Raw genomic sequence first — 12,377 nt, 5'->3', positions numbered from 1 at the left:
TAAACTTTGCCTGAAGGGGAGAAAAAAAATAAAAAAATAAAATAAAAATTAAAAAAATAACTAGAAAAGGCCCCAGCAGAATGTGGTGTGCCACCTTGATAAGATTATCTGGTAAAGAGCCTAAAGGCTGCGCACATGACGGGTAAAACTTAAAGGAATAAAGTTATTATTGAGATTAGAGCCGATTATTTTGTGCTGCTGCTGCTTTACTGGTTTTAGCAGGGAGGTTCTAATTAAGAACTTTGAAGGCAGACAGGAGTTGACATCAACTTTTGCCCGGGCTGGCAAATCCCAGCCAGTTCAGCTCCCTCCAAAGGGGTTTTTTGGGCTCCCTTTGAGCTCTCAGGGAGGCTCTTGATGAGATGCAAAGCAGCGTCTCTCAATTCTGAATTCTGAATTCTTCTTCCCTTTCTGAGCCCGAGTCACGGGGTGGTGAAAATAATTCCTGCTTAGTCCTCAGTTTTGTTTTTTTCTTTTATAAATCTCTCCTTGTACTAATCTCCACTTCCCCCTGCTCTGCCCTGCCCTGCCCTGCTGGGGGGGAAATGGGGCTGGGGTTGTGCTGGGGGGGCTCTGGAGCACCCCAAAATTTGGGATTGTGGAGGGAATTGGGCTGGGAGGGGACGGGTTTGGTGTGGCTTGAGGGGACACGGAGACTGAGGCCACCTCAGCACTGCCTGGGGGGGACTGGGGTGACCTGGAGGGGACTGGAGTGATGTGGAGGGGACTGGGGTGACCTGGAAGGACTCTGGGGTGGCCTGGAGGGGACTGGGGTGACCTGGAAGGACTCTGGGGTGGCCTGGAGGGGACTGGAGCAGCACTGGGGTGACCTGGAGGGGACTGGATGGACTCTGGGGTGACCTGGAGGGGACTGGGGTGGCCTGGAGGGGCCTGGAGTAATGTGGAGGGGACTGGGGTGACCCAGAGAGGACTGGAGTGGACTCTGGGGTGACCTGGAGGGGACTGGAGTGATGTGGAGGGGACTGGGGTGACCGAGAGGGGACTGGAGGGGACTCTGGGTTGACCTGGAGGGGCACTGGAGGGGCTGGGATGACCTGGAGGGGACTCTGGAGGGACTCTGGGGTGACCGAGAGGGGACTGGAGGGGACTCTGGGATGACCTGGAGGGGCTCTTGGGGTGACCTGGAGAGGACTGGAGTGATGTGGAGGGGACTCTGGGGTGATGCCCAGGGGACTGGGGTGACCTGGAGGGGACTGGGGTGATCTGCAGGGGCTCTGCAGTGACTCTGGAGGGGACTCTGGAGTGATTCTGGAGTGACCTGGAGGGGACTGGAGGGGACTGGGGTGACCTGCAGGGGCTCTTGGGGTAGCTTAGAGGGGACTGGGGTGGCCTGGAGAGGACTAGAGTGATGTGGAGGGGACTCTGGGGTGACATCCAGGGGACTGGAGTGATGTCCAGGGGACTGGAGGGGACTCTGGGGTGATGCCCAGGGGGCTGGAGTGACCTGTGGAGGGACTGGGATGATGTCCAGGGGACTGGAGGGGACTCTGGAGTAATCTGGAGGGGACTCTGGGGTGACCTGCAGGGGCTCTTGGGGTAACTTAGAGGGGACTGGGGTGGCCTGGAGAGGACTGGAGTGATGTGGAGGAGACTCTGGGGTGACGTGCAGGGGACTGGGGTGATGTCCAGGGGACTGGAGGGGACTCTGGGGTGATCTGGAGGGGACTGGAGTGGCACTGTGGTGGCCTGGAGTGACCTGGAGGGTACTGGAGGGGACTGGGGTGTCCTGGAGGGACCCTGGAAGGGCTCTGGGTTGACCTGGAGGGACTCTGGAGGGACTGGAGGGACTCTGGGGTGACCTGGAGAGGACTGGAGTGACGTGGGGGATGAAGTGACATGGAGGGGCTCTGGGATGACCCTGGAGTGGACTCTGGGGTGACCCCAGCCCGGGCTCTTGGGCCAGAGGGTCTCCTCTTCCCACCTGGTTGCTGGTGTTGTGTGGCTCCGCTCGGTGCTGGGACATGCTGGAGTGACGCTCTGGGAATTTGGATTGATTGGGGAGATGCTGGAATGACACTCTGGGAATTCGGGTTGATTTGAGAGATGACTCCAGGAATTCAGGTTAATTCCTTTGCTGAAATGACACCCAGGAATTTGGGTTCATTTCCCTTGCTGGGATCACACCCTGCGAATTTGTGTTGATTTTCTTGCTGGGAGATGCTGGAATGACACTCTGGGAATCTGGATTGATTTGGGTAATGCTGGGATGACACCCAGGAATTTGGGTTCATTCCCTTGCTGGGATGACACCTGGGAGTTTGGGTTGTTTCAGGAGATAATACCCAGGAATTTGGGTTGATTCTTTGCTGAAATGACACCCTTGGATTTTGGGTTCATTTCCCTTGCTGGGATGACACCCTGGGAATTTGGATTGTTTTAGGAGATACTGGAATGATACTCTGGGAATTTTGATGGGATGACACCTCAGGATTTTGGGTTCATTTCCCTTGCTGGGATCACACTCTGGGAATTTGGGTTGGTTTAGGACATACTGGGATGACACTCTGGGAATTTGGGTCGATTTTCTTGCTGGGAGATGCTGGAATGACACTCTGGGAATTTGGATTGATTTGGGAAATGCTGGGATGACACCCAGGAATTTGGATTGATTTGGGAGATGCTGGGATGACACTCTGGGAATTTTGGGTTCATTTCCCTTCCTGGGATGACACCTGGGAATTTGGGTAGATTTTTCTTGCTGGATGATGCTGGGATGACACTCTGGGAATTTGGATTGATTTGGGAGATGTTGAAATGACACCCTGGGATTTTGGGTTGATTTGGGAGATACTGGGACGACACTCTGGGAATTTGGATTGTTTTAGGACATACTGGGATGACACTCTGGGAATTTGGATTGATTTGGGAGATGTTGAAATGACACCCTGGGATTTTGGGTTGATTTGGGAGATACTGGGACGACACTCTGGGAATTTGGATTGTTTTAGGACATACTAGAATGACACTCTGGGAATTTGGGTTGATTTTCTTGCTGGGAGATGCTGGGATGACACCCAGGAATTTGGGTTGTTTCAGGAGATGACACCCAGGAATTTGGATTGATTTGGGATGACCCTTCGGGAATCTGGGTTTATTTCCTTGCTGGGACGACTGGGAATCTGGATTGTTTTAGGAGATGCTGGGATGACACTCCGGGAATTTGGATTGATTTAGGAGATGCTGGGATGACACCCTGGGAATTTTGGGTTCATTCCCTTGCTAGGATGACACTCTGGGAATTTTGGTTGATTTCCTTGCTGGGAAATTATTTTATTTCATTTCATTTTTATTTTTATTTTTGGTGACATCCCCTCCAACCAAGACAACCCCACTAATTCTCCCTCCAGCCTCTGTCCCAGGGCTTATATTTATATTTTTATTCCCCCCTTCCCCCCTTCATTTTATTTTTATTTTATTTTTATTTTATTTTTATTTTATTTTTATTTTATTTTTATTTTATTTTTATTTTATTTTTATTTTATTTTTATTTTATTTTTATTTTATTTTTATTTTATTTTCATTTCATTTTATTTTATTTTCATTTCATTTTATTTTATTTTTATTTTATTTTATTTTTATTTTATTTTATTTCATTTTATTTTATTTTCATTTTATTTTATTTTATTTTATTTTAATTTTTGGTGACATCCCCACCAAGCAAGGCCATCCTGTCCCAGGCTGCTCCTGAACAAACCCCTTTTCTCTTTTCTCCTGGCCCGTTTATCCTTTGACTCTGTTTATCTGCCCCACTGGAGTGGCCCTGAAGTGCCTTGAATTATTCATGGCCCGTCCTGCCCTCCAGACTCGATTACATCTGCACAGGCAAACATTGATGGGTGCTGCTTGTCTTGGAGGAGCAAAAAAAAAAAAAAAAAAAAAAAAAAAAAATACAAGAAAAAAAATTACAAAAAAAAAAAAAAAAAATTACAAAAAAAAAAACCCACAAAAAAATACAAAAAAAAAAAACCCAAACCAAAACAAAATCCCCCCAAAAATACAAAAAAATACGAAAAAAATACAAAAAAAAACCCCAAAAAATACAAAAAAAACCCCCAAAAAACGCCCCAAAATAAAAATAAAATAAAAAAAATACAAAAAAAAAAAAATTACAAACCCCCCCCAAAAACCCCCCCCCAAAAAAACCCCCCAAAAAACCCCCCCCAAAAAACCCCCCAAAAATACAAAAAAAAAATTACAAAAAAATTACAAAAAAATACAAAAAAACCTACAAAAAAAAACCCCAAAAAAAACCCCCACAAAAATACAAAAAAAACCCCCAAAAACCCACAAAAAAACCACCCCCAAAAATACAAAAAAAAAAAAAAAAACAAAATAAAAATACAAAAAATACAAAAAGAAAAATTAAAATAAAAGGGGGGAATTGTCTGTCTGCGGGTTTATAGAACGGATTTATCTCTTCCGCCGTGGAATATTAAGTGTGTGCCATGTGTGGTTGGGTTTGGGGTTTTATTTTTTTGGTTTTGGGGTTTTTATTTTGGGTTTTGGGGCTTTTATTTTGGTTTTAGGGGTTTTTATTTTGGTTTTTGGGGGGATTTTTTTGGGTTTTTTTGTTGTTGTTTTGTGGGGGTTTTTTTTTGAGTTTGGGGTTTATTTTTTGGTTTTGGGGTTTTTTATTTTTTGGTTTTTGGGGTTTTTTATTTTTGGGTTTTGGGGTTTATTTTTTGGTTTTGGGGTTTATTTTTTGGTTTTGGGGTTTATTTTTTGGTTTTGGGGTTTATTTTTTGGTTTTGGGGTTTATTTTTTGGTTTTGGGGGTTTTTATTTTGGTTTTTGGGGGGATTTTTTTGGGTGTTTTTTGTTGTTGTTGTTTTGTGGGGGGGTTTTTTTTGAGTTTGGGATTTTATTTTGGGTTTGGGGTTTTTTATTTTTGGTTTTTGGGGTTTTTATTTTGGTTTTGGGGTTTATTTTTTGGTTTTGGGGTTTATTTTTTGGGTTTTGGGGTTTATTTTTTGGTTTTGGGGTTTATTTTTTGGTTTTGGGGGGTTTTTTATTTTGGTTTTTGGGGTTTTATTTATTGGTTTTGAGGTTGTTTTTTTAATTTTGGGGGTTTTTTTTTTGTTTTGGGGTTTATTTTTGGGGTTTTGGGGTTGTTTTTTTGGTTCTTTTTTTTTTGGTTTGGAGGGGTGTTTTTTGTTTGTTTGTTTGTTTTGGGTTTTTGGGGGTTTTTTTTGGTGTTTTTCCCCCTTCTTTTTCTTCTCATTAGGAAAATAATTTAAAAAAAATAATAATAGTTTCATAAACAACTCCATATACAAGGAAATATTTAGGAAGTGACTCCCCACTCCTTCCCCAGGCTCAGTTTTCCCAAACCCGCCTCCAATCACAAGTTTTTCTTTTAAAACTTTTTATTTTGTTTTGTTTTTTCTTTGGTTTAATTGATTTTTCCAAAAAGAAGCTTCGCTTCCCCCCCCATTCCCCTCCCCCTGTGGATAATCAACAACAATCCCAAAAGGAAAAAAAAAAACTTAATTTATTTTTTTATATTTTTGTACAACCTCAGAGGGGACAAAACCCTTTTGCTGCATTTTAGTTTTTTTTCTCCTACAAAAACTTCTTTTTTTCCTGCCTCAATCTTGGAAAAAAACTCAAAAAAACACTTTTAGGGGGAAGAAGAGAAGCAGCTTTTTGTATTTGTGGTTTTTATTTTTCTTTTTTTACCATCACTTTTTTACCCTAATATTTTTTTACCCTCATTTTTTTTACCCTCATTTTTTTACTGTCACTTTTTCACCCTAATAAGTTTTTCACCATCTTTTTTTATCGTAACTTTTTTATCGTAACTTTTTTATCGTAATTTTTTACCCTCATTTTTCACCCTAATTTTTTTCACCCTAATTTTTTTACCCTAATAATTGTTTCACCCAAATTTTTTTTCCCCAAATTTTTTTTCCCCAAATTTCTTTTCCCCAAATATTTTTTCTCCTAATATTTTTTCACCCTAATAATTTTTTCACCCTAATAATAATTTTTTCACCCTAATTTTTTCAACCTAATAATTTTTTTACCCTAATAATTTTTTTACCATCACTTTTTTCCCCTAATAATTGTTTTCCCCCTAATTTTTCACCATCGCTTTTTTATCGTAATTTTTTCACCCTAATTTATTTCACCCTAATTTTTTACCACCATTTTTTACCATATTTTTTTTCACCATAATTTTTCACCACCATAATTTTTCACCACCATAATTTTTCACCACCATAATTTTTTCACCATAATTTTTTCACCATAATTTTTTCACCATAATTTTTTCACCATAATTTTTTTACCATATTTTTTTTACCCTAATTTTTTCACCCTGATTTTTTTCACCACCATTTCTTTCACCACCATTTTTCACCCTAATTTTTTTCACCCTAATTTTTTTCACCCTAATTTTTTTCACCCTAATTTTTTCACCCTAATTTTTTTCACCATAATTTTTTTACCATAATTTTTTCACCCTAATTTTTTTCACCCTAATTTTTTTCCCCTAATATTTTTCCCCCTAATATTTTTTCCCCTAATATTTTTTCCCCTAATATTTTTTCCCCTAATATTTTTTCACCCTAATATTTTTTCACCCTAATATTTTTTTCCCCTAATATTTTTTCCCCTAATATTTTTTCCCCCTAATAATTTTTTCACCCTAATAATTTTTTCACCCTAATAATTTTTTCACCCTCATTTTTTCACCCTCATTTTTTCACCCTCATTTTTTACCATATTTTTTTACCATAGTTTTTTTACCATAGTTTTTTTACCATATTTTTTACCATAATTTTTTTTCACCCCAATTTTTTCACCCCAATTTTTTCACCCTAATTTTTTCCCCCACAACTTTTTCCACCAACAACTCCCTAACAACACCTTTCCACCCCCCCCCGCCTCCATCACCCTAAATTCATAAATTTAATTCTCACCAAATCCCAGCCTTCTCTCCCACTTCCCAAAACAACTGACAGAGCAAAGTCACAAGCAGCCTTTCAACACGCCCTCGAGAGCCCCGAGAGCACTCGAGATCCTGCGGACAGCTGCCAGTGCCCCCTGATTGTGACAACAGCCGCTCGAGAGGCTCATTTTCATCTGCTCAGAAACACAATTCCTGCCCTCAGCAAATCTCTTCCAGCCTGACCAGGGTTTAGTTTTGTTTTTTGGTTTAATGGGATGGGGGAAATGAGGGGTTTGGGTAAGGAGTGTAGAGATTTTTTGGGGAAAAATAATTATAAAAATCACCTTGAGGGGTGATCGTGTAGAGATTTGGGGGGAAAAAATTAATAATAAATACTTTGCAAGGGTGTTACTGTAGAGATTTTGGGAAAAAAAAAAAATAATAAATCCTTGTAGAGATTTTGGGGAAAAAAATTAATAATAAATTCTTGTAAGGGTGTTCCTGTAGAGATTTTGGGGAAAAAATAATATGGGTTGGGGAAAAAGAGGGTTTTGGGGGGGTTTGGGTAAGGGGTGTAGGGATTTTTGGGGGAAATAATGATAATAATAGGGAAAAAAAATGATAAAAATCACCTTGAGGGGTGATCTTGTAGAGATTTTTTTTGGGAAAAAAAATAAATTTCTTGCAAGGTGTTCCTGTAGAGATTTTGGGGAAAAAAATAATAATAAATCCTTGCAGGGTGTTCTTGTAGAGATTTTTGGGGAAAAAAATAATAAATCCTTGCGGGGTGATCGTGTAGAGATTTTTTGGGGAAAAGAAATAATAATAAATACCTGTAGGGTGTTCCTGTAGAGATTTTGGGGGAAAAAATAATGTGTTCCTGTAGAGATTTTGGGGAAAAAATAATAATAAATCCCTGCAGGGTGTTCCTGTAGAGATTTTGGGGGAAAAAATAATAATAATAGGGGAAAAAATGATAAAAATCCCTTTGCGTGGTGATCGTGTAGAGATTTTGGGAAAAAAAATTCCTGTAGAGATTTTGGGGAAAAAAAATAAGTCCTTGCAGGGGTGTTCCTGTAGAGATTTGGGGAAAAAAAAAATAATAATAAATCCTTGTAGAGATTTTGGGGAAAAAAATTAATAATAAATTCTTGTAAGGGTGTTCCTGTAGAGATTTTGGGGAAAAAATAATATGGGTTGGGGAAAAAGAGGGTTTTGGGGAGTGTTTGGATGTGGAGGTGTAGGATTTTTGGGGGAAAATATAATAATAATAGGGAAAAAATGATAAAAATCACCTTGCGGGGTGTTCCTGTAGAGATTTTGGGGAAAAAAAAAAAAAATAATAAATAGTTTTTGCTTGTCCTGTGCAGGGTGTTTAGGGATGTTTCCTGCCAGTTTGGGGTTGTTGTTTGGGGGTTTTTTGGGGTGTCTTGTGCAGGGTTTTTTGGGGTGTCCTGTGCAGGTTTGATGTTGGTATTTAGGAGTTTTTTGAGGTGTCCTGTGTAAAGTGTTTTGGAATGTTCTTTGCAGGTTTGATGTTGTTGTTTGGGGTTTTTTTGAGGTGTCTTGTGCAGGTTTGATGTTGCTGTTTAGGGGTTTTTGGGTTGTCCTGTGCAGAGTTTTTTGGGGGGTTGTTCTCTGCAGATTTGATGTTGATGTTTGGGGGTTTTTGAGGTGTCCTGTGCAGGGTGTTTTGGGGTGTTCTCTGCAGGTTTGGTGTTGCTGTTTGGGTTTTTTTGGGGTGTCCTGTGCAGGTTTTTTGGGATGCTGAGCAATCCTGAGGGGCCAATTCCTTCAGGCAGCTCCGTCCTCCCAGGAGGGATCTGTGTCCTGTCCTGTGCCCTGGGGGGGATGTTGGGACATCCCTGCACCCCCCGTTGGCCTCATGGACACCCAAACCTGGGACAGTTCGGCACAAGGAGCCAAATTCACAAAATCACCCCCCCTGCATCCAGCCTGGAGCTCTGCACTCCCAGATTTTGGGTCAGTTCTAAGGCTGCTCTGCCTCTCCCATCCTGGGGGTTATTTTTAAATCCCCTCTGCCCCATCAAGGTGTGGAGCTGGGCACAGCCAGCCCCAGTTTTTAACAACTGGAGATCTGCACTCCCAAATTTTGGGTCAGTTCTAAGGCTGCTCTGCCTCTCCCATCCTGGGATTGTTTTTAACTCCTCTCTGCCCAATCCAGATATGAAAATGAGAGCTGGAGCTCTGCACTCCCAAATTTTGCGTCAATTTTAAGTCTGCTCTGCCTGTCCCATGAGTGACACCCTGGGGGTTGTTTTTAAATCCTGTCCGGACCCATCCGGGTGTGGAGATGGGATCTGCTGGGCACAGCCACCCCCAGCTATTTAACACTCTGCACTCCCAAATTTTGGGTCAGTTTTAAGTCTCCTCTGCCTCTCCCATCCTGGGATTGTTTTTAACTCCCCTCTGGCCCATCCAGGTGTGGACAGGGAGCTCAGGGCGCCGTGCAGAGCCAGCCCCAGCTATTTAACACTCTGCATTCCCAAATTTTGGGTCAATTTTAAGGCTTCTTTGCCTCTCCCATCACTGACACCCTGAGGATTGATTTTAAATCCCCTCTGTCCCATCCAGGTATGAAAATGGGAGCTGGAGCTCTGCACTCCCAAATTTTGGGTCAATTTTAAGTCTGCTCTGCCTCTCCCATGAGTGACACCCTGAGGTTTGTTTTTAAATCCCTTCTGCCCCATCCAGGTGTGGAGATGGGAGCTGGAGCTTCTGAGCAGAGCCAGCCCCAGCTATTTAACACCTGGAGCTCTGCACTCCTAAATTTTGGGTCAATTTTAAGGCTGCTCTGCCTCTCCCATGAGTGACACCCTGGGGGATGTTTTTAAATTCCCTCTGTCCCATCCAGGTATGAAAATGGGAGCTGGAGATCTGCACTCCCAAATTTTGGGTCAATTTTAAGTCTGCTCTGCCTCTCCCATGAGTGACACCCTGAGGTTTGTTTTTAAATCCCTTCTGCCCCATCCAGGTGTGGAGATGGAGCTCAGGGAGCCATGCACAGCCAGCCCCAGCTATTTAACACTCTGCACTCCCAAATTTTGGGTCAATTTTAAGTCTCCTCTGCCTCTCCCATCCTGGGATTGTTTTTAACTCCCCTCTGGCCCATCCAGGTGTGGACAGGGAGCTCAGGGCGCCGTGCAGAGCCAGCCCCAGCTATTTAACACTCTGCATTCCCAAATTTTGGGTCAATTTTAAGGCTTCTTTGCCTCTCCCATCACTGACACCCTGAGGATTGATTTTAAATCCCCTCTGTCCCATCCAGGTATGAAAATGGGAGCTGGAGCTCTGCACTCCCAAATTTTGGGTCAATTTTAAGTCTGCTCTGCCTGTCCCATGAGTGACACCCTGGGGGTTGTTTTTAAATCCTGTCCGGACCCATCCGGGTGTGGAGATGGAGCTCAGGGAGCTGGGCACAGCCACCCCCAGCTATTTAACACCTGGAGCTCTGCACTCCCAAATTTTGGGTCAATTTTAAGTCTGCTCTGCCTCTCCCATGAGTGACACCCTGAGGTTTGTTTTTAAATCCCTTCTGCCCCATCCAGGTGTGGAGATGGGAGCTGGAGCTTCTGAGCAGAGCCACTCTCAGCTATTTAACACCTGGAGCTCTGCACTCCCAAATTTTGGGTCAATTTTAAGGCTGCTCTGCCTCTCCCATGGGTGACACCCTGGGGGATGTTTTTAAATTCCCTGTGTCCCATCCAGGTATGAAAACGGGAGCTGGAGCTCTGCACTCCCAAATTTTGGGTCAGTTTTAAGTCTCCTCTGCCTCTCCCACCCTGGGATTGTTTTTAACTCCCCTCTGGCCCATCCAGGTGTGGCCAGGGAGCTCAGGGAGCCGTGCAGAGCCAGCCCCAGCTATTTAAGAGCAGCCCCAGCCCGTGCCAGGAGCAGCTCCCCCGTGTCCCCGGGTGCTCCAGATGCTGCTGGTGGCTCTGGCCATTTTAAGAGCAGGTGACAGGAGGCTCAGCCAAGTGGCCCTGCTGGTGATTTATCACCTCTGCAGATGTTTTCTGTGAAACCCCACGCCGGGGAGGAGCAGGATCTTGGCGGAGGGGGGAGGATTAGTTGGGATTTCAGCTTCTCCAGACTCTCCTTGGCCTTTTTTTTTTTTTTTTTTTTTTTTTTTTTTTTTTTTTGGCTCCCAGGGCTGTTTTGGGAGGCTGTTTGAGGCTCTCCTGGAGCAGGGAGAGGATACAGGGCAGTGGGAAGGAGGGGATGCAGAGCTGGGATTGCCATGGCAACCCACAATGGGAATATGGATGGATTTTGTTGGGTTTTTTTTATTTTTTTTCCTTGGCAGGAGCAGCTCAGGGGACTCTGGGCAAGGTGATGGATGAGCCCCATGAAGGGGAAGGTGTCAGGGAGTCCTCCCTGCCCTGTTCCTGCCCTTCCAGAAAATCCCTTTTCCCTAAAGTTAAAGTTTTATATGGGGACAGCTGGAGTTTGGAGTGCCAGGGGTTGGAAAAAAAGGAAAAATGAGCAAATATTTAAAGGCTGCTCACAGGAAACCTCAGGGCTGTAAAACATCATATTTGGGGACATCCAACATCTCCCCTGCTCTAGTGAAAAATCTCTAGTTTTGTGTGGAATGAGGAGTTTTTATTTATGTCCTGCCTGGAAGTTTTGCATTTTAGGGTGGAAATTGTCACATTTTCTGTGAAAAACTGGAAAATTCAGCTCCTTCCCTTCCTTATCTGTGGGATCAGCCTGTCTGGGTGCTGCTTTTCCACCCCTCAGATGTGGGTCAGGTCTGTTTTAGGGCCTGGGAGCTGCCGGGGCAGGGCTGGAGCTCTGTGCATCCCCCAGCCCAAGGGCTGGAGCTGGAGGGATAAATCTTTAATGGAGCTGCAGCTAAATATAATCTGATCAAAACTGCAGTGCCAAAAGGCCTGGAAGGAAGGAAGGAGCTTTTCCTGTGGCTGGTGACACAGAGGTGGCACCAGGGGGTGGCTGGTGACACAGAGAATGGCACCAGGGGGTGGCTGGGGACAGGGAGGTGACACCAGGGGTGGCTGGTGACAGGGACAGTGCCAGCCTGGCTGCTCTAGCTTGGATTTTGGCACTTGGACCTTCCAGCCCAAGTTCTAAAGGTGCTGCTGAGTGTTGTGTGAGTGCTGGGGACAGCAGTGTCACCACAGCCAGGTGTCCCTGCAGTGACAGGACACTGGGAGTGGCTTCCCAGTGCCCAAGAATGGATATTGGGAATGAATAATCCTTCCTTGGGACACTGGTGACTGTCACTGCCCCATTCCTGGAAGTGTCCAGAGCCAGGCTGGACCAACCTGAGCTCCTGGAATGTGCAGGGAGTGGAGCAGGACAAGCTTTGAAGTCCCTTCCCAGTGCCCTGGACAGGATATTGGGAATTAATCCTTCCCTGGGACACTGGTGACTGTCACTGCCTCGTTCCTGGAAATGTCCAGAGCCAGGATGGACCAACC

General features: G+C 44.0%; 1 protein-coding gene and 1 long non-coding RNA gene across 2 annotated transcripts in view; one reads left to right on the top strand and one right to left on the bottom strand.

Annotated features, from left to right (window-relative positions):
• Positions 1–12,377, top strand: part of TLE3 (TLE family member 3, transcriptional corepressor) — a 50,565-nt gene that overhangs the window by 2,994 nt on the left and 35,194 nt on the right. The window lies entirely within an intron of this gene.
• Positions 4,475–7,175, bottom strand: LOC310914735. Its single transcript, XR_014591088.1, has 2 exons — positions 6,744–7,175; positions 4,475–6,703 (listed from the first exon to the last, which is right to left on the bottom strand). It is a non-coding gene; the product is annotated as an uncharacterized lncRNA (long non-coding RNA).

This window comes from Zosterops lateralis (genome assembly GCF_965231275.1).
Source record: "Zosterops lateralis genome assembly, chromosome: 13".
Classification (NCBI taxonomy): domain Eukaryota; kingdom Metazoa; phylum Chordata; class Aves; order Passeriformes; family Zosteropidae; genus Zosterops; species Zosterops lateralis.
The sequence above is the reverse complement of the archived record's forward strand: the minus strand, read 5'-3'. Positions and strand labels throughout refer to the sequence as shown.